The sequence below is a fragment of the Diospyros lotus genome, chromosome 9 (genome assembly GCF_014633365.1).
Source record: "Diospyros lotus cultivar Yz01 chromosome 9, ASM1463336v1, whole genome shotgun sequence".
In the NCBI taxonomy this organism is placed as follows: Eukaryota; Viridiplantae; Streptophyta; class Magnoliopsida; order Ericales; family Ebenaceae; genus Diospyros; species Diospyros lotus.
This window is the reverse complement of record NC_068346.1, coordinates 34,015,311-34,038,464: the sequence shown is the minus strand read 5'-3', so window position 1 is coordinate 34,038,464 and position 23,154 is coordinate 34,015,311. Positions and strand designations below refer to the sequence as shown.

General features: G+C 35.4%; 1 protein-coding gene across 1 annotated transcript in view; it reads right to left on the bottom strand.

Moving 5' to 3' along the window:
- The window catches only part of LOC127809890 (peptidyl-prolyl cis-trans isomerase FKBP20-1), a 31,044-nt gene extending 30,472 nt beyond the window's left edge, over positions 1-572 (bottom strand). Inside the window, exon 1 of the mRNA XM_052349047.1 lies at positions 406-572. The gene's annotated coding sequence lies outside the window, so the exon portion shown is untranslated. The remainder of the gene's footprint in view (positions 1-405) is intronic.
- Positions 573-23,154: the final 22,582 nt, after the last annotated feature.

Sequence of the window (23,154 nt, the reverse complement as noted above, 5' to 3'; positions counted from 1 at the left end):
TCTTCCAGAAATAACTAAGAAGATACACCAATTTTGATCGCACGCCCTAACCACAAATACAAGATACGCAATACAACCAGTACGGGCGGAAGTTAGAACTAGGGTTAAAGAAATTGTTGCATCTTGATAAACTTCAAAGCTAAAGTTCATTCAACACAATCTCAAATTGTGAAGTCAATCTTCTCAGAATGAATTCAAGATCAAACCAACTACATTTCTACTTATCAAACACGCATATATCAAACGAACTCCATTACTAGAACGAATTATAGTGAAAAAAATCCAAAAGAAACCGTCAAGCATCAGGATCAATGAGCATAATTTTACCATCTACACACACAGTATATATCTTCAGTTAGGGTTTGAAAAACGCGAGAGAGACTGAGAGGTGCGAAGAGTAGTTACCTTGCTGAAGGCGGGTGAAGCGATTAGAAGTGAAGGTAAGAGGGAGATAGAAAGGCGGCGATTGGCGGCGATAGGAGGCGAATCGGCGACTGATGAATTGTAAGCCGTAGAGTTCGTCGGCCATAGCCTTTCTATGAGGTGCTTTGCTCTTGAGCGACGCTGCTTTGACTATATATACAAGGGGTAAATTTGACTTGTCGCCCTTACTTTTAGGAAAATTCTATTTGCTCGCATCTCTTTTGCTCTCAATCCACCACCTTCTACAATTGTATAATTATTTTCAAAAATACCCTTGTATATAACCATTCCTCTTGCATCGTCCATTGTCGCCGGCCATCATGGCACCCGACCATCATTGCCCATCTCTTTTGCTGTCTAACAATCACCTTCTACAATTATATAATTATTTTCAAAAAAAAACTATTGCACACAGTCATCCCACTTGCATCGTCCATCTTCATTGGTTATCATAGCACCCGACCATCATTACCCATCATCATCTGTGGTTGCAAGCAACGTGGCTGCCCACATCACACTCGCTGACAGCCCCGACGAATGCGACTGCTCATTATCACCCTTGTTGACAGTCTCAAAAAATGCGACCGCTAATTATCGCAAAGTTCCCACCGACGATCACATTGTCCATCATCGTAAAGTTTTCATTGATGGACGCATCGTACAACATCACTAGCGACCACAAGGAACACCAGTGGGAGAGAGAAAAAGATGGAAGAAAATGGGTACGATAATAGATGAGATGTGGGAGTTAATGACAACTGCATTCATTGTTGCCATCAGTAAAAACTTGGGCCACTGACAATGACAAGTGGCTACAAGCAAGAGTAAAAATGATTTTTTCCTTTTAAGTGTTTTTCAATATGGGTGTAAAGAACAAAAATTGTGGTTGCATATAGAATTTCTCTTACTTTTATTTAAATTTAAAGAAAATTAACATTTGCCACCCCAAAATAATAAATGAAATACCAAGTGATTCATATGTTAATTGGTCCTTAAATAAATTATTTTATTATAAAATAATAATTTAAAGTTGTCAATATATTTAAAATAATCAATTAAATTATTATATTTTTAAATTTAGGACACGTTACCATTTGTTGGAGATGTCATCTTAGTGTACTCAATAACTTGTTTTAATTATATTAATTTTTACTACAAGAAAATTTATATCAATAGAGATTGAGATTTGAAGAGTAATAGCAAATATCACGGACCCCAAATCCAAATTTGAAAAATCTCGCACAATCACACACTCAAATCATACCTAAAATCCAAATTCAAATAACTCGATATGCAAACATCTCAAAATGCAAGAATGTTAAATCACAATCACTTTCCTATCTCTTATATTTAAAATATAGTTTTGAGTCTAACTTTAGTATTAGGGTTTGATTGGGGAAATAGAGTTAATATTGTTAATATTATAAAGACAAGATTTATCATAATGATTATCGTGATTACAATAATGTATTAAATTTTTCAAAATCACAAATTCTTATAACGAAGTTACCGTAATTTATAAGAATTAAGAGATATTCTGTTTAATATAATCTTGTTTTGGGGTATCGAACTCCAATTTTTAAAAATGCCCTCAAACTTTTCACTACGGCCTTTTCTTCTGCAACCACTTTGTTAAAGATCTGGATCGTATTATTTTTTTTATAAAAAAAATCATATTGACTTGAGTATCAATTTTTAAAATATTTAAAATAAAAGTTAAGATGTTCATTTATCTTGTTATTTTGTCTTTGTTTTCTTTCAATTCATGTTGTTAGATTCATACGATTGCTAATTTTGAAATTGTATGTTCAAATCTCAATCGTTATCTATTGTTAGGTCATCAGAAACGAACCAACCCTCTCGTTGTTGCTAGCCTCCACATCACTACTCCATGGAGGTCGTTAGAAAAAGATGATCTCTCTATTCTCTATCATGCACTACCATTTAGAAAGGAACAACCCTCTCGTCTTCTACTATATTCAACCATAAACTAATTAAAATGTGGAACCTAAATTAGGTTAAACCAACCATTACCACTTCCTAATGCTTAACTTCTACAACATTCAGCCACTTGGTTAGTCCAAATCCAATGTATTTGTAGCCCATATACGTTTTTGAAAATGATTTCTTTTATTGATTTATTATGCAAATAACATGTTACAAAGCAAAATAATTTCCTCTCAAACCCAATGCATCACAGTTGGGGGCAAATGAGGCCAAGGGGCAGAGGACACGTGGGCAAATAGCAAGGGGTTGATAATGATGTGACCATTGACCAGATGGGGACACTGTGGTTGCTGCTTTTTCCTCTCAAAGTGGGGGGGGGGGGGGGGGGGGGGGGAATGCCCTTTGTTTAGGGTTAGGCCCTAAGCAACAACAGCAGATTAGGGATAAGTGAGAAGAATGGGGAATCGAATATCTCTTGTCAAACTGTGGGCTAACTACAAGACACAAGCAAATGCTAGGCCGGTCACCAAATGTAGTTTGGGTCATGTTTTTTCTTTTTTTTTAAACTAACAAGGGATTGAGAGGGTAGGTTAAAGTTTCTTATTTTTTTATGGCTTAATTATGAAAATAATTTATTTTTTTTATAAATTTATAATTTTATCTAATTCTTTTAATTAATTTGAGCAATTAGATTTAACTTGACTCAATTAGATTTAAATTTATTTAACATGTAAAATCAATTTAGAAAAAGTGTATTCATATTAACTTTATATGTCAGATATCATAATCATAATATTTGTGAAATCTATATGTACAAATAAGTAAAAAAATATATATATATAGCTTGCAATAAGAAAAAAAAAATAGATTATGTGCAACAAGTTACATTATTTTATTTTTATTTTTTTTACTTATGTGTATATATGGGTCTTATAAATATTATTATTATTATATGATATCTGATATGTCAAGTCAACATGAATACACTTCCTCTAAATGGATGGATAAACTTATACCTAATTAAGCCAGTTTGGGCTCCATTGCCAAAGTTGAAAGAATTTGATAAAATTATAAATTCACAAAAATGATTAAATTATTTGTAGTAATGTATTGTATTGTGTGTGATGAAATTCGGAGGATAGAATGCTACTCGATCTACAATTTGTTTGTTCTTACTCTCCCCAAAATTATTTGTTGGCTCATGGCTATCTAGGAAATTCTTGGACACAAGTGTGTCCTAAAAAGACTATTCTTGAAGAAAAAAATGTGGACTCTAGTTCCCTAGTAGATCTTTTGATACTCAAACTAGTCATTAATCTTAAAAATGAGACAGTAATAATGTATAATAAATATCGTACCTGAATAGTTAGACATCTTGCCTTTATATATATAGGCAATCTATGCAGTAAATATAGCTAGGATAAGGCCATGTAGATGGTCAATATGATTCTTGGAATAGATTAGATGAACCGATAAGGCCAATGCGGTGCAACTAGTGAATAACCTTGGCAAATCTTACATTGGTTGGACGAGAGGGGGTGTTGGGCTAGTTAAGTCTAGGCATGGCATCTACCTTTTTAAAGTAGTGCCTAAGTCGTGACAAGTAGGGTCTTGAGGTAGACTTAATCCTTTTGAGTTTTATATGTCTTGGGGCCCAATTCTCAAAATTAGGTTATTTTGAACTTTTTAATAGTGTCTATTAGTAATATATTATATCAATATAAATTGCAATACATCAATATAGAGTACTACCCCAAATGTTAAAATTGAGCGTCAAAATAATATTTTTATTTATGTTAACCATATACAATTTGGTACAAAATTTCGTATAAAACAAAGTCAATCTCTTGGGAGCATTTTGATAAGGTATTTATGTCAATCACTTAGAGTTTCTCATTTCAAATTATACATATAAATTTGAGAGTTTAAATGTATAAATTATTTTATATAAATATTATATTATTTTTTGTAATTTTAAATATAATTTTAAAATATTATTGTCAATAAATTAATCTTTTGAAATTATATTTGAATTTTTAATATAATTTATTAAAACCTTTAGAGTTAATATATAAACTTTTCAAAGCCCATTTTATTTATTCATTTATAATTTTAATAATTTTAATATTTAAAAAAATTGAAACTTTACTAGTTTCTTTAAATTTGTTCAAACTCTATAAATTTGTTTCAAACAAAAAGATTTTAATTTAATTTGTTTTTGTATTGTTGTATTTGAAAATTTGTAGTTTAATTATTTATTATTGAATTTATTTTACTATCGAAATGTCAATTGTATTTATAAAAAAAGTAAATTAATTACTCATCTCTAAAACTTTAGTTATTTAGTCTGAACGCGTCATAAGTTTTAAAATTCATCTAATTAGTCTTTAAAGTCTTTTTTTAAAATGAGCCATGCTACAGATGAAGTCCGCCCACACTCTGTGGGCGGATTTCATCTCAGATGAAATTCGCCTGTGCTGGGCAAATTTCATCTGTGATGAAATCTGTCCGGATTTTATTTAAACGTGCGTGCGATGTTTTCGAGGTAAGGATATTTTTGATATTTGATATTTTTAGTCATTCCGTACGTCAACTAATTCGGGCAAAGTAGAATAATCATTTTAAAATTAGCCACGACACCTCTTTTGTTACAAACAACATTAAGTAAATTGACTGTACTCCTAAACTTTGAATTTTAAATATAGACTTTTATTTTTCACCAAATTAGTCATTAAACTTTTCTAAAACAGCTATGACTGGTTTGGTGAGAAAAAAAGAAGAAGTTCATGAGGTATATATGTCAAATACCTAAAGTTCAAGGAATGAATAGGCTATAAACCCAAAATTCATGGGTATATGATCAATTTATTTAACATTACGACTAATGGAGGGGTGTCGTTAATTTTGAAAAGTTTAGGGACTGATTAGATGAATTCACCGATCCAAATGTAATTTTATGTTAACTTATTATAACTTGTACTTACAAAAATAATAACATTAATAACACTTTGTATTCATAGATATAAATATATATGAAATAGAAGATCTTTCTACACACAAAAAGACCTAATATGAGAGGGATAGTGGGGTTGCATGTTTCCTCTTTAGTGGTCCATCAAACACACATGCAATAGGCCCCGCTTGGCCTAATCTTAGAGATATGGAAAGGAATGGACCTTTAATTTTTGGTCTCCCCTTGGCCTGCAAGATAAGCATGAATTATTGTTTCATAAACTCTATTTCCACCGTTATGCTCACACCATTTTTTTATTTGTTTTCATCGATGAGAATTCATGATTATTATTTTTCAATATAAACTAGATAATTTCATTAAGTATATACAATAATTTGTGAATTATGTACATTGACCACATGAGAATTCATGTGTGGCTTGTTTTACAGGTGTTCGAATTCTAGTTACAAAAATGATTGCTTTGGCATTGTTATTAGATTGGATTGAAATTCGAATCCTATATAATTTCGATTCATTTAAGTTAATCAATACAAAGTATATATCTAACTACTCAAATAAGATAAGTTAGTTAGGGCTGAGATTGTTTGGATAAAGGGACAAAGTAAAATATAATAGAAAATGAAAGAAAAATAGAAAAAGAGCAAAGAATTTACTCTTAAATGAAATAGTTAATTGATTATTAATATATGTTAGTGTATTTGTATTGTCGGACTATGATTAAACTCGATTACGTTGTGGAAAGCATTTGTAAGGCTCGATTTGATATCAAAGATCAAATTTTATATGCACATAGAATATACAATGACATATTTAGTACTTGTAAAGAGAAAAAGAATATACATCTTCACAAAATGATCATACGTAACAATTGTATTATGAGTTAGACCTATTATATAGTAGTGACATGGCTTAGTTCTTGTATGTCATAATAGTCATTATAGAGTTACACACGATTGAATTCTTAAGATTCGAGATGTGTTATAGCTAGTTATGATACATGAAAACAACTCGAGAGTGATATTTCGATGCTTTTAAAATGTTATCTATATTGAAATGTCGATGAATACCAAAACAAAGAATTTAGTCCATTTTTTAAAATTTTAGAAACATTTTGGAATTATTTTGTAATATTAAAAAATATCATAAATACGTTTTTAATTTGAAAACAAATTTTCGTTCACAGAAGAGAAATAAAAAAAAAATTGTCCTATATTATATAACATAAGAATATAGGAGAATTTTTTATATTATATATTATAATATAATATTCCAACTCTCCCTCTCTCTGCGTGAACCCATGATCCCTACCCGTTTAATTAATTCACCTACAAATTTAAATTATTATTTAAGTCATAATTAATTAATTTCGGGTCCTGAACCCTTATGATTCCCAAAGACTTCCTTTATATTATTTTATTTTATTTTATATATATTTTTTGTTTAAAAAGAATGCTCATAGATCCATGCTTCTCAGCATGCATATGCCCACAGATCAGCCATGAAAACCAGCTGTTTACCCTCCTCGGAAATATATGCATTCAAATTCCTCCTTTCTCGGCTTTTGATTAATTAATTAATTAAATATATACCGTAATAATATATTATTATAATTGTGACTTAAAATTTAAATTTATCTAAAATTAAAACTCTTAATTTAATCATGATTATGAGTTTGAATTTAATTAGTATATTGTCAAATTTAATTTTGATTTAGATTTATTTCATTTAAAGAAATGTTCTCATAAATCATATTCTGATCATGATATGATTTATTGTGTACATTTATAGATAATTTTATGTTTATAAATAGGTGTTTAATGTTTTGAAATTAGTTAAAACAATATCACTTTTGTAATATCAATTTCAGATTAGTGGTATTTGTTTTTATAACTTGTGATTTTTCTTAATTTAGATTTTTTTTACATAAAATTCTGTATTTATATGTGTGATTGATGATTTGGTCGTGATTTATTTTTGGTTTAATTTTGTAACAGTATATAATTAATCTTTTTATATCAAACCATACTTATTTTGTGTGTTTATTATGAAAAGCAAAAAAAATAAAGTATATTTTATTCGAAAATATTATTTGCACACTATTATCGCTCGATCATATCACTGAATTTATTTACTGGGAACATCGTCGTTAAATCATTTAAACTCTATAAAAAAGAAAATGATCAGATAACAATGTTACTACTGCAGGCTGGGATGTCCCGTCAAACAATTTGGCTAGTCTTTCTGGCATTTCTCACAATACATCTATGATTAGGTCTCTTAATGATGATGACTATTCTAATGATGCTCGTTCTTTAGACGATGAGTGAAGGAAAAGAAGATCTAAGTTTCGGAAGGAGTCACATTCGCACACATCCATTCCCCAAAGACTGCAAGTTTCTATCGACTTGTTCTTTTTTTTTTTTTTTTTTTTTTTTCTTGTGATCAAAACTTTGTTCATTTTTGTCTTTCAACCAATTTTAACTAATTTTTATGCATGTTTTGTAGAGATGGGTCAAGTTGGCACTGCCATTTGGAGAAAGAATACAAGTGAGAGTGAAGACGAACTCTAATAAATTCATTGTTGTGTTTTTGCAACAACACACAAGAAAATTTAAAATTTGTAGAAATTTGTAGAAATTACTTGTTATGCAAGTAAATGTATAATATATTAATTTTTTTTATAAATAATATATTAATACTTAGTGTCACGAAAAAAATTGCAATAGCTTGTAAACTAAATAAGACTTTCGTATTTTATTCAAAACAATAGCAATTTAAGTTATTTTAGGGGACCCTTGTAATTTATTTTTAGTATTTAAAATTTTTATAATATTTTTAAATCAACCCCTTTAATTAAAGTATAAAACTACATATTTATGTTATAAAATATTTAAAAATAAAAATAAAAATATAATTACCCAAAATACGAAAAATAGTATAAAATAATTCAAAACACATGGGGTGATGGTATGGAATTCTTTTTTGTTTTTTTTTTTAATGTATTATGTGGGAATTATCTGGAGAAAGAGTGGGGGGAGTGGGGGGTGTAAGGCGCAGAAGTACGAAAGTGCCCCTGGGAGAGGGAGGTGGTCAAAGTGGTCCCGAGGGCAGTCAAAGGGGGCTGGGGAATTCTGGAATTAGGACAATATGGACATTTCAAGAGAATCACATGGCAAGTCGAGCCAATTGCTTCTCCAGCCATCTCAGGCAATCAGGATATTATCGGCAGCGACAGCTAACAAGTGGGAGCTTTCAGCTTCTTAATTAGCTTCCTTCCTTCACTCCTCTCTCCTATTTCAACACACCCCACCAGCTCACATTTAACAATACATTCAAACTAACATGCACTCTTTGATAACTGATCTTCAGTGCAGCCTAAGGGCTAAGGCTAATCTCTTGAAGAATATATACAAGAAGCACTGAGAATGCCTTGACACGGGTCCTTTGTTCTTTGAGAAAATGATAGTAAGAATGGAAGATGAAGATGAAGATGAAGATGATGGGGCACATGAGATGGTCCTTTGGGCCTCGGAAGGAGGCTCAAAAGTGTCCCTTTCTCTCTCTCACACACGTTGATGCGTGTGGAGAGAGAGAGTCTGACGACTGTCCTATATTGTATTCATCTTCAACACCTTTGGTTCCATTTTTTAAAATCCCTTCCACAATAGAATAATAATTAAATTAACAATCTGTGTCAGCCGAGCATACCGGATCCACAGTCGCCTGACGCTGGCTGCAATGGTTGAACGGAATCTCTCTCTCTCTCTCTCTCTCTCTCTGTCTCAGACCCAGCGACTCAGATCAGCGAGAAGAGAAGAAGACCCAGAATCAGAAACAGAAAAATGGCAAAAATTAATCTCTATTTGGATACGAATTTCTCTCCAACTCTAATTCACAGAGGCGCGCAGTAGCATTAAGAACCTTTGCCCTCTTTCAATGGAGGGCAAGGTCGATCAGAAAGGGTATATATAGAATCAAAAAAGGAAAGGAAAAGATATTATATATGTACACGAACGAAGCCTATGTATTTATGATCGCCGTCGTCTTCCTCCTCGCAAGGCGGCCGGAAAACATTCGAGAAGCAAAAATGGAGGCCGCCAGTATTTGCTCTTCAGGAATCGGCGTAGTCGCGCCAGCAAATGAGCATGGTGACGCAGCGGCGCATGATGTAGAACTTGGCGCGCTGCTCCTTCACGAGCCGAGCACACTTCCTCGTGAACGAGCACCTTCCCTGCGACGAATTCTTCATCAGCGACGCCGTCGAAGAGCGGCTGCTCCGGCCGCCTTCCTTCTTCGACAGCTTCCACTTCTCGTTCAAGTACGGAGGCGGGGTTGCGGCGGCCATGGGATCTGCTTTCCTCGTCTTCCCGGGCTTCAGTGCTTCTGGAAACTGAATGAAGAGCGAAATTCGGAAGCGAATTAAGGGGAGTGAGAGTGAGTCAGAGAGCGAGTCAATGAGTTAGGGAACGAGTTGGAGGGTAGGGTAAGGGTATTTATAAGGGAAGGATAGGTTGGAGAAGAAAAGGGTTGCAGACTGGCGTGGCACTGACCATCACCTGGGCGCCCTTTTTTTTTTTTTTTTTTTCTCTCCTCGACAATCCCACCATTTTGTTTTACATTTTATCTTCATTTAATAATGTAAATCATTCCTTATGATGTATCTTCATGACATGAAACTTATAACTTTAAGTCTTTATTTTATAAATTAAATAATTAAATCACGATAAGTTAAAATTTATATTAATAAAATATAAATTTAATTTTATATTTTATATTTTATATAATAAAATAAAATATTTATATATAATTTATTTTTTATTAAAATTAAAAACACACACGACAAGAAATCATATAAAGACGATAATTCTAAAACTTATAATGTTAAGAGAAATAATAAAAATTATATTATAAGTGTTCTTCCCTCGAGTGTTTTCGTTTAATATCATAAATCGACTTTTTTTTACTATTTGTCTCCAATACTTAAGATTTATGTCATGAGTATTCGTAATTTGAGTATTTTTATTTAATATCATAAAATATCTTCGATCGTTATATGAATTTAGATTTAAATTAATTATAAAAGGATTTATAAAATATTAGGATTTACAAATTTTTTAATAGAAATTTAAGAAAATAACTATTTGGACAAAACATACAAATTTGGTAAAATAAAATTTTAAAAATAAATTTTATATTAATCTAATTAAGTGGGGTTTATAAAAATACAAGTGGTAAAATTATGGAAAGACATGGGTGCCCCTAGGCAGGAGGATGAGGTGGGTCCAGGACACGTCATGGGGGTACTTAATATTAGAGAGAGAGGGAGGGAAGAGCGTGTGAGTGGGGGCGATGCATTTAATGAGCTTTGGAAGTTGGAAGCAGTGCCTGCTGGTTTTTTCCTCCAATTGAGGAAAGAAATAGCCCTCGTCTCGTCTAGTATCTACGATTTAAGTTACCAATCAAGGAAAATAAATTTATATTAACATAAAATTAGAATATTTATTAAATTAAAATATAAAATAAGTTTAAAAAATATTTTAAATTTTTTTATTAATTTTTTAAAAATTAAAAATATATACATTATATTTTCTTATATATGAGGATCAAAATAAATTTATTTAAAGAGAAAGACATAAATTTATCTAAAAAAATTTAGATAAAAATTTACATAATTTTTTTTAATGTTTGCTAAATAAATTTAATAAAAAATATTTTTGTGTGGAATATTTTTATATTCTATTTTTTTCAATTTATATCTTAATTTAGAAATATTATCTTAAGGTATAAAAGTTTAAAATATAATATAATTTTTAATATTTACAAATAAGACTATTTAGCGTTATTAACATTTCCAATTCAATTGTCAAAATTATCATTTCGAGGCATGTATGAATTGAATTAAATTAAAATTTTAAAAAATCAATTTAACCAATATGATTGAAAGTTGTTATTGTTCTAATATAATAATAAATTTATTAATTAAAAACGTTATTGTCAAGTACTTTGAAATTTGTAAAAAAAAAAAATAACAATAAAAGGGCACAAGACAATTTTAGTGTAAATACTCTAATACTTAAATTAGATATAGAAATGAGAGCTCATTTATTTATAAATGAGCATATAACTTTTCAGCCCTGCTATGTTGTCTATTGGTAGACAACATAGCAGTTGCCCGTCAATGAGTGTTGCTCGTCAGTGAGGGAGGCGCAGGCCTCATGCATGTGGGGCCCACCTCTGCACATGGGCCCCATGTGGCCCTCGCTAGTGGGCAACATAGCAGCCTTGTATAACTTTTTGAGATTTATTAAAATTAGGATTTCAAATTATGTCTATTCTGATATTTTGAAATCTAGTAAAATTAAAATTCTTATAGATAATATATATCATTTTCATAAGCCTTTTAGATAAATTTTTAGATGTTAAAATTATCTTTTTTTTATATTTTGTTTGGGACCCCTAATCAAAAATAAATTTATAAAACAAGATTTGGGTCGGAGCTTGGTCATGATTTTTGAGGAAGTATAAGTGATTGAGAAATTGTAATGATCCCCTAGTTTTATAATATCTCCTAGTGTTTCAATTTTCAAGAAACTGTATTATAACGAAAAATATTACTCTTACACCATTATGTATATTTTGAGTTATATAATTGTGTAAAAATGTCTAAAATACTCCTAGTCTCACAGTGAGACGCATAATATTTTAGATATTTTTACACTATTATGTAGTTTAAGATATATACAATGGTGTAATAGTAACATGACTCTATTGCAACGGCATTCGGGACTGTCACCGGTTTTAAACTTTTAAATTTTTTTTTCTTTTAATAAGTTTTTACCTAAAACACAAAAAAAAAATTCATAAGCTTAAATTAATTAAAATAATCTTAAGTTCATTCAAAATAACCAAATTACGACAGGGTGAATGGAGATACAGGGCTAGCGACGACTGAAAAGACAGCAACGACGGAAAAGAGGTGATGGGTCAGCAACGCCGGAGATGACACAGCGACGGACCGAGGAAGATGACATAGCGGCGTCGGAAGGTCTTACACCGGAACGACGAAAAGGAGACCTTCAACAGCGACCACAGAAGTCGGAGGCTAGCTATGGGCTACGGACGGGGGTCGCTGGAGACGCATGCTAGCCGCCGAGGGAGGAGGGAGACGCCATAGATTGCAGAGGGATTGATTTAGGGTCAGGGAATTTTGGGGGCCATACCTTGAAATTTTTTGATTTTCTTGAACGGACATTTGTCTTTGTTTTTGTCAATTTCAGCTTTTTTCCGTACTTTTTAAATTTCAAAAATACAAAAATTAGTCTTCGATACCTACATTTTTTAATTAACAGGATACAAATTTTTAAGTTAGATAGTCTTTTCCTTATTTACACTTAAAATAATCGGGACAATTTTTTTAAAAATCCCAATCTATATTTTTATATATGCACTTTAAACAATTATTTGAAGAGTGATGGAGTGTTTTCATCGTAAAATATTAATATTTATGTCAAAATCTAAATAATACTCAAAGAGATTAGGAAAAAAAATGTGTGATATTTGTGACCTTTAAACATGTTTTTAGGTACTAATCAGGTGTTTTTATTATAAAATGTTAATATTTAGGTCAAAATCCTAATAATGTTTAGAGAGAAAAAATAAATATGACTTATTTTTAAGATTACAATTGTGATTTTCTCAAGTATGTTTTATTTTTTTATTATGTTTGAGAAGTGTTTCTTCTCGATTGATAGTTAACCTCTTCTTGTTTTGTTTGCAAGTAAGTTTTTTTTTAGATGGTTGGGGGTTATGTCATAGCTTTTGAGGTACACTCTTTTTTATTTTTTAAATTAAATTTTATTTATAAATTTTTACTAAAAGTTTCATGATTTGATAATTGCATCGATTTGCTAGATGTCTACTCCACTAGCTTCAGCTACTTAGTATCTGATAGAGCCTCTGCATCAGTCTTCATGTAAAATACTAATTGAGTTATAAGTATATTTATGCACATTAAGTAATTATTTTAATGAGTATCTAGAGATTGCATGCACCACAATTAATCTTGGAAGATCAAAACTAGCGTTTTTCTTAAAGCCTCTCATGATGTGATGATCCCTACTCTCAAAGGCATCCTTTGGCGTTTGTATAGACTATAGTTATATATAAGCGTTATTTTCTTTTTTGGTTTCTTTAGTTGTTTGCTTATATTTTTTTTGTTTTTATTATCGTTACACAGTTCGAGATATGTCTTGATTTAAAATTATAGATACTTTTATAATTCTTTTAATTTTTTTATACGTGCGTAACACAAATCACTTCTTTAATGTTTATTTTTCTTATGTAATTATAATTTGATTGACAGCAGTAGCACTAATTGGTATGCATTTTAATTTTTATTTACAGTAGTAGCAATAGTATTTGATATTTTAATTTTTTTATATTTGATTGGCAGCAATAACACTAACTGGTATGTATTGTTTAATATTTAACTTTTAATTTAATTTGTTCAAATTGTAGAACACTTTTTTTAAGTTATTTTTTTATTTTTTATTATACAACGTTAATAAATATATAATAATTTTTATTTTTATTTAATATTATTTACTCTTATATTATTTATACCATGCTTTAGACACTGGCATTCCAAGTTATCATATATTGCAAGCCAAATAAGATAAAATCTCCCGTTTGATTGCCGATATTTGATCGGACTTGAACCAAACAGCCCATTGATTTGGCTAAGAACTGACACGACACACACACTCTCTCTCTCTCTCTCTCTCTTGTAGAGATCTTTTGGAGAGGGGGTTGCAATTGCATGGATAAGGGCTTAGCCAAGAGGGCAGTGTCTGGTGAGGGACCCTTCTGCTTGTTTATATCCTTGTAATTCGGCGCTGCAAAAGTGAAAACTTTTATTGCGGGTGAAATGATTCTGTGGATGTGACTCTACGTAACCCATCGATGGTGCCCCTTGATTTCGATCATTGTCACCCCCCTGATCAATCACAAGGAGCGATGGTCCCACCGGAGTGACGCATCGGAGGGATCCCATCATTTAATCATACCATTTTAGGCGTTGTGAAGTCAGTACGGTGGGCCCCAAGTTTCAGTGATTGTTCGTGGATGCTGGATGTAGCGTAGCATCTCAGTAAATGGAAAGATTTGCCGATACAGTGCCGGAGATCGCCACTGCCCTCTTTGCTTTTGGTTTATTTTTAATTAATAAAATCAACAAAATTTACTATTGGGCTGCATTTAAAAAGTAAATCTTGTTTTTATGTAAATTTTAAAATGAAGATAATAATTAGAAAATAATACAAAAATAATTAGATAAAAAATGACCAAAGACTCCCTATACTTTAGTCATTTAGCTTAAACACCGCTATAATTTAAAATTTATCCAATTAATCCCTAAAGTTTCAAAATTAAGCATGATATCCCCTTAATTGACCACAAGACCTCTTAAACTTTCTTTGAAAAGTTTGAGAACTAGTTAGATAAATTTTAAAATTTAAGAGTGTGCGATTCAAAAAGCTAAAGTTTAAATTGAGATTAAAAAAAAATAAAACTATTCACAAGTTGTTTTTTCTAAATTTTTTTATTAGCTTTTAGCTAAAAAACTTGATTTTTGTTGTTATTGAGAATACAACAATTAAATTTATAATGCGGGTGTTGTTGTCAATATATAATAATGAATTTATTTGATTGAAAACGTCATCGTCTGGCCACCTAAATCGACAAGAAGGAAAATAGTCGAAGAGTATGAGGAGGTCTCTGCATAAACACTCTGATACTTAAGTCAAATACTAAAAATTATATAAAGATCGTATTAAAATTAATATTAGAGACATACATTTTTTGGAATAAATGTTTGCCTATTTATAGAGAGGTATAGAGTATTATAAATAGTTCAACATTAACATTCTTACAGATAACATCTATCTTGACTAATCATAACTCTATTAAAATTAGAATTCTTACAGATAGCTTCTATTTTGACATTTTGAAACTTGTTATAATTATGATTCTTACAGATGATGTCTATCTTGATTTTTCCTAATTTTAACAAGATTGTGATTCTATCGGATAATGTTTATCTCTTATAGATGACGTTTATTTTTTCGGATAAATTTTCATATATCAAAGTTATCTAGTTTGAGCAATGTGTAGGACTCTTTGCGTACAAGAAAATTTACCTATTTTAGCCCAAAAATTATTTTAGATTTTTAAATTTTTTTGGTCTTTTAATTGACTTTTGCCTATAATATAATAGTGGGAAAGTCAGGCACAGGTACAACTAGACAAAAAAAATCAAAATGACCAAACCAAGAGAAAATGGAAAGCTATTGCCCTAGAGTGAGATGGCACCACTATTTGGGCGAAAGCTTGTACCACTATTAGGAGGAGAGATCAATGAGGTGAGATCCGGTGTTTGTCTGGGTGTCCATCCAATAAAAATCAGTCATATCACCCATGTAACTCATAATCAAATAGGTGATTTGAATTCAATAAAAATCAATTAGATCATCTAGATAACATACACCATCAAATAGGTTTCAATAAAAATCAATCACATCACCTATTTAATAATGTATGTTATATGAGTGATGTGATTGATTTTTATTGGATGAATAGCTAGACGAGACAGCAAATCTTACCTCGAGATCAATAAGTTCATAAATTTCAAACTAATAGAATAGTTCACAATCGTCAGAAATTGTAATGATTGAGCGATAATTGGCCTTTCAAGGAAGTGGTACGAGCTTTCCTGCGAGCTCTCTCTTAGGCAACAACCTTCCATTTTCTCTAGGTTTATTCCCCTCAATTTTCTTGCCTAACTCTACATTTGTCCAACTTTTCTACATTATAAATTTAATTGTTATATTTTTAACCATAACAATTTTCAAAATTTTTCTCACTTTGACCAAAATAAATATTAATTATATTTATATTAATATCAATATAAATGGTAAAAATGCAATTTTTTCCCTGAATGTAAAAAAGTGAATTTTACTCTACTAATAATATTATAATTTTGAACTTAACAATATCAATAAAAAGAAAAATTGATGATTCATTTTATATCTAATTTCCGGTTCACATGACTCTTGTATCAAAGCTATTAAAAAATAAATTTAAGATATCAACTAAGAACGCAACATTTTAATTAAATTGAATCTATTAAAATTAACAATTCAATTTAATTCAATCTGTATTTCAGTTTAGTTCGATTTTTATATTGAAAAAAATAAAAATAATCGAACTAATTGAAATGTCAAAAATTACAGATGTTTTTACCAAAATTTAAAAAAAAAATTCTATTTTTTTTGGTATTTTAATTTTTTCAATAGATTTAACTTTTTTTAGTTTTTTAATTTATTTAATTTAAACATTTATTTAGTTGGTTCGATTTGATTTTTAATTTAGTTGTCGAACCGACCGAATGCTCATCTCTAATATTAACAATGACCTAGCAATGTTTAATTCAATTATTGACTTGGATTGCATAAAATTTAATTTATTAATATTTTTAAAAAATTCTTGTAAATCATATTATTCTTAAACTTTGATCCGTCATCTTGTATTTATTAATTAAAAATAAAAAAGAATCCGCCACAAGAAATAATAGCATTTAAAACGTATCCGTTATATCATTTTAATAATTTTTGTATATAATTTATTTCCCTTTCCAAATCTGAGTTCAATCTCTCGTTGTCTCTATGTCACGTAATCATTCTATTTATTTCCACAAAAATATATATTTTTTTAATTGGAAATGAAATTGAGACACGATTAGGTGAGGTAGGCTCCATCACATGAGACACATGTTACAAGTCTCGTGAAGCGGGGCCCACCAAATGAACACGTGTCTGTCGGCAACGTGTAAGCCTCTTGTCTCCGGTCCGTGAGACCGGAAGTCTCACCGGCAAGTCAACGGTCAACAAATGCATCACTCTAATGCAAAGCAGAATGATAAATCATCATTACCATAATCATTCTTGATTTTCTTTTTTAACAATGATTTTTATTTTTTAAAAAATGGGATTCTGTTGATTCTAATCGTGACGCGTGTGCTTAGTTACCCTTGTCCTTGATAGGGATGATTTGTTTCCCATTTGACAAGGGCATGCCCCGGGCGGGGGCCGGGGGCCGGGGGCCGGGGGGGGGGGGGTTATTTGCATTCGAATAAATAATATGTTAGGCGTAATATTTTTTTACAATAGAGTGTCTCAGAAATAGCATCTAAAAGACATGTAGCGAAAGAAATTGATTAAGGGTATGGATGAGTCTCTCGTGCATAGTCTTTAATGTTTAAGTCAATCACGAAGTGTAAAATTTAGAAAGCAAGTAAAATTAGGGAGAGTTCGGTTTATCCGAACTAATTGAATCGAACTGACTGAACTTGTTAGTTTGGTTCAATTTTTTTCTTGCATCGATTTGGTTCGATTATGATGAGGGAATATTTTACTAAGGGTAAAAATACTATACTACCCTTAGAGATCCCCAATATGGTGCCGCCACGTGCCTGCCTCAAGAAAGTGCCACGTGTCACTTATATCTTCATCATTCATCTCATATTTGATTTTGAACGAGGTTGACTCAATCAACCGAGATTCTCTCCAACGTCCGATTCAGAAGTTATCTTATCTCTTCAAAGTGTGCTTTACCTCATCTTTAAATAGAGGTCGATTTCTACAGGTACAGATCATCTGACTCCTAGTTCAATTTTCTTTTTGGGCATATTTCTTCTACTGACTTGAGCGTCGGAGTTCTCCTGGGGGATTACAGCCCCGCCCCTGCAGGTACTCGGTTCAAGGCAGACCTCGGTGATCGGTCCAGTATCATCATTTGGTGCCCACCGTGGGGCCGGTTACTTTATCTGCCCTTATTCGTCGAGTACCTCGGCCGAGCTCAAGTTTCCTCCCGTTATGGCGACAAGAAGAAATCCATCACGAGCTGCTGGGACCCAGCTCGTCCTAGATCAGAGTCAAAACCACCCACCTGAGAGCGGCCCCGTAGGAGGTCACCCCCCGAATCCCTCGCCACCTCAGGATCGTGTCGCCCAGCTAGAGGGACAAGTCCAACATCTGACGGAATTGTTCAACACCTTTTTGGCCCAACAGCAGCCCCCGGAGATGAGACCGGTGGAGCACTCTAATCATGATAGTCGACATCAGGGGGATCGCCACTCTAGTCATAGAGAATTTCGAGGAGGCGAATCCCCCCGCGCTGGGAAGGAGTCCCATTGGGACGAGAGACGGAGCGGACCCTCTAGGCGAAGCGAGTACGGGAAGCTAGGCTCAGAGGAGGAGGAGGAGTCCTCTGGTCCCGATTATGCCCGGGCTGGAGGGGCTCAGCGAGAAAGATGTTTGCGGCATTTGGAGAGGGAGGTTGCAGAGTTGAGACGGAGGGAAGAAGAGCCACACGACATTGTTTCTAATCAACCATTAAGTCGGGAGATCATGGCAATTACCCCATCGGGACGAGAGACAGAGCAGACCCTCTAGGCGAAGCGAGTACGGGAAGCTAGGCTCGGAGGAGGAGGAGGAGTCCTCTGGTCCCGATTATGCCCGGGCTGGAGGGGCTCAGCGAGAAAGACGTTTGCGGCATTTGGAGAGGGAGGTTGCAGAGTTGAGACAGAGGGAAGAAGAGCCACACGACATTATTTCTAATCAGCCATTAAGTCGGGAGATTATGGCAATTATCCCATCCGAGCGCCTTCGAATCCCAGCTATTAAGCCATATGGAGGCACAACTGACCCCGCTGATCACTTAAATCTCTTCGCCTCTCACATGATGGTCCAGGCGGCACCTGATGCTATGTGGTGCAGAGTCTTCCCAGCCACTTTGGAAGGACATGCACGGTCCTGGTATTCAAGTCTGGCACATCGGTCGATCGCTAACTTCGGACAGCTTCGGAATAGGTTCTTGGCTCACTTCGCTCCCCTAAGAAGGCACCGGAGGTCTACCATGACCCTCGTGAATCTCAAGCAGAACCAAGGGGAGTCGTTAACAGATTTTGTGGCCAGGTTTAATATGGAGGCATTGAGCATTGAGAATCTTGATCAGAGTATCGCTATGGTGGCCTTTCAGAATGCCTTGAGGGTTGGCCCTTTTACCTAGTCACTAGTTAAGAGGCCTCCCCAAACATTCACAGAGATCCTGAGCCGAGCCACCAAGTACATTAATGCCGAGGAGGTGATGCGGGTCAAAAGAAGTGAATACTCAGATAAGAAAGAGAAGAGAAGTCAGAATCGAGAGCAAAAGTCTGAAGATAAATCGGGCTGACGGGGGGAGAGGTCGGGCTCTCGATGGAGTCCAGTCAGGTTCACCCTGCTTAATACTCCTCGGGCTGAGATCCTGGCCACAATCGAGAACAATGATTACTTGAAAAAACCGAGACCCATGAAAGCCTTGGGTAACAAGCGGAGTAAAGACAAGTATTGTTGATTCCATCGAGATCATGGACATGACACGGAGGAGTGCCATCAACTTAAAGAAGAGATCTAGGAGCTCATCAATCGAGGTTTCCTGAGGAGGTTTGTAGCTAAGGATACAGAACCACAAAGGGGTGAACGAAGGGGATCGAGGAGCCCCCCTCGCAGGCGCGGTAGATCTCAGGAACGACGCAGAACCAGAACCCCGCCCCGGAGACAGAATCGCCAGGGGGATGGGAGTCCTCCGCAACAGTTGATTTTTCATACTCTAGCGGCTGGGGTGGTGCTAGGCAAGGAGTCGGGGGACAGTTCTGATCTGCATCGACGTCCGGGAGTCAAAAGGGCTCGACCAGGGGATGTTATCTCCTTTACCGATGACGACTTGCTCGGATATCCGGTTTCTAATGATCCACTAGTCATCACAGCAAAATTGGGAAAATGGGAGCTTCGGCGGATTCTCGTGGACCCGGGGAGCTCTTTTGAAGTTTTGTATCGGCGAGCCTTTTTAGGTATGGGATATGAAATGGAACAGTTGAAGTCCGCTCGTGTCCCCTTGATTGGATTCGACGGGGAAGTGGTATATGCGGATGGTGTCTTCCAGTTTTTGTTGACTCTTGGAAAGGGTTCTCGGTTTGCCCATGTCATGTTAGACATTTTGGTAGCGGATGTCCCCTCGGCCTACAATATGATCCTCGGAAGATCGGGGCTAAATGCTCTGCGGGCTGTGCCGAGTACTTATCACATGGTGCTTAAGTTCCCCACTGCGGCGGGGGTTGGAGAAGTCAGAGGGGACCTAAGGTCTGCCCGGGAATGTTACATGGCATCCATCAGCACAGCTAAGGGTGTTGTGCAGGAGCAGTTAGAGCCGCAAGAGGATCCAAGACGGAGACGGAGCCCTACTGTGGGGGAGGTCGGGATTTCCCCTCCCGCCACTGTCAGTTTTTTACTAGAAGGTCCAAAAGACCCAAAGACTGCTGAGCCAGTAGATGAGCTTGTAGAGGTACCATTGGACTCGGACAGAGTCGATAGATGCGTAAGGGTGAGCGCCCAATTGAAAGACCCTATTCGGACCCGGATTGTATCCCTTCTTCGCCAATATGTAGATATTTTCGCATGGTCAGTCCACGACATTCTAGGCATAGACCCGACAGTAATGACGCACCGTTTGGGAGTAAAGTGGGGGTACTGACCTGTCATACAGAAGAAAAGAAATTTCGCCCCAGATAGGGCAAGGGCCATAGAGGCTGAGGTGGAAAAACTAATGGCGGCACGATATATTCGGGAGGTCGATTATCCCGAATGGCTCGCCAATGTGGTTTTGGTTCCTAAGGGGGAAGGTAAGTGGAGGTTGTGTATTGATTTCACTGACCTGAACAAGGCTTGTCCAAAAGATAGTTATCCACTTCCCCGGATCGATGCCCTAATTGATGGCACGGCCGGATGCCACCTCATGAGTTTCCTAGATGCTTTTCAGGGATACCATCAGATCCCGTTGCATAAAGAAGATCAGGAGAAGACAGCATTCGTCACTGATCGGGGCACTTATTGTTATACTGTTATGCCTTTTGGCTTAAAAAATGCAGGGGCTACATACCAACGGCTCGTGAATAGGCTCTTTCAGGACCAATTGGGTCGCAACAAGGAAGCCTACGTGGATGATATGCTAGTGAAGAGCCTGCTGGCAGAGGAGCATCCGACAGATTTAGAAGAGTGCTTCAAAACCTTGCGCAGGTTCCAATTGAAACTTAATCCTTCTAAATGCGCTTTTGGTGTCTCTGTAGGAAAGTTCCTTGGGTATATCGTGCATCATCGTGGGATAGAGGTGAATCCCGAGAAGATTAAGGTGATACTAGACATGCCGACCCCGAGAAGTATTAAGGAGGTCCAGCAACTCACCGGAAGGATAGCGGCTCTGGGGAGATTTCTCTCTCGATCGGCAGAAAAGGGCCTCCCTTTTTTCAAAGCCCTATCCAGGACCAAAGATTTTGTCTGGGACGTTGGGTGCCAGGAGGCTTTCAACGAGCTCAAAGAATGTCTAGCCTCACCACCAGTCCTTACTAAGCCAAAGATGGGTGAGCCGCTATACCTCTACTTGGCCGTGGCAGAAGAAGCAGTGAGCTCGGTACTGGTGCGTGAAGAGAATAAGAGGCAGAGGCCAGTATACTACACGAGCAAACGATTGTCTGTGGCAGAGGCTCGGTATTCCCCCATGGAGAAATTAGCATTTGCCCTGGTCGTCTCAGCGAGAAAGTTACGACCCTACTTCCAGGCGCATTCTATCATCGTGCTTACTGACCAGCCTCTAAGGCAGATTTTGGGGAAGCCAGAGCTCTCAGGGAGAATGTTGAAGTGGTCAATGGAGTTAACAGCATTCGACATAGAGTATCGACCTCGGTAAGCTATTAAGGCCCAGGCCTTAGCTGATTTCATCGCTGAAGGATTTGGGCTTGGCGGACCTCCAGAAGACAGCCTAGGACCATGGATGTTGGCGGTTGATGACAGCTCAAACTCTGGGGGCGGAGGAGCTGGGCTAATGATAAAGAGCCCTGAGGGTCAGTCCTGGTTATACGCTTTGCATTTTGAGTTTCGGGTGTCTAACAATGAGGCAGAGTACGAGGCCCTCATAGCGGGGTTAAGGCTCACAGTACAGCTTGGGGCGAAGCATCTCAACATACAATCTGATTCTAACCTTGTTGTTCAGCAGGTGAAGGGAGAATACGAGGCTAGGGAGGACCACATGTCCAAATATTTGGTTTTCGTTCAGGAACTGATGAGTCAGTTTCAATCTGTAAAAATTGAGCATGTGCCTCGATCCCAGAATATGGAAGCAGACACTTTGTCCCGGATCACATCGGCCTCTTTTCCAACCAATTCTAGACAGATTCTTATTGAGACATTACCTCAAAGAAGCATTGATGAGATGGTGGAGCAGCTATGTCTCGATCTAGAGTCGAGTTGGATGGACCCTTTTGTTAGTTATTTGAAAAATGGAAAGCTACCAAAGAGTGACTTAGAGGCCCGGGAGCTAAAAAGGAGGGCCCAAAAATTTATACTAATCAACGAAGAGTTGTACAAGAGATCCTTCACTCAACCACTCTTGAAGTGCGTAAAGCCACGTGAGGCTGATTATGTTTTAAGAGAGATCCATGAGGGAATATGTGGGAGTCACATAGGAGCCCGAACTCTTTATCAGAAAGCCCTTCGACAAGGGTACTACTGGCCGACTATGGTGTCTGATGCAGAGCAGCTGGTCAAGAAATGTGAAAGATGCCAACAGGTCTCCAACCTAATTCATGTTCCTAGCGCCATGCTCACCCACCTGGTTCAGCCGTGCCCCTTCGCCCAATGGGGGATTGATATTCTGGGCCCGTT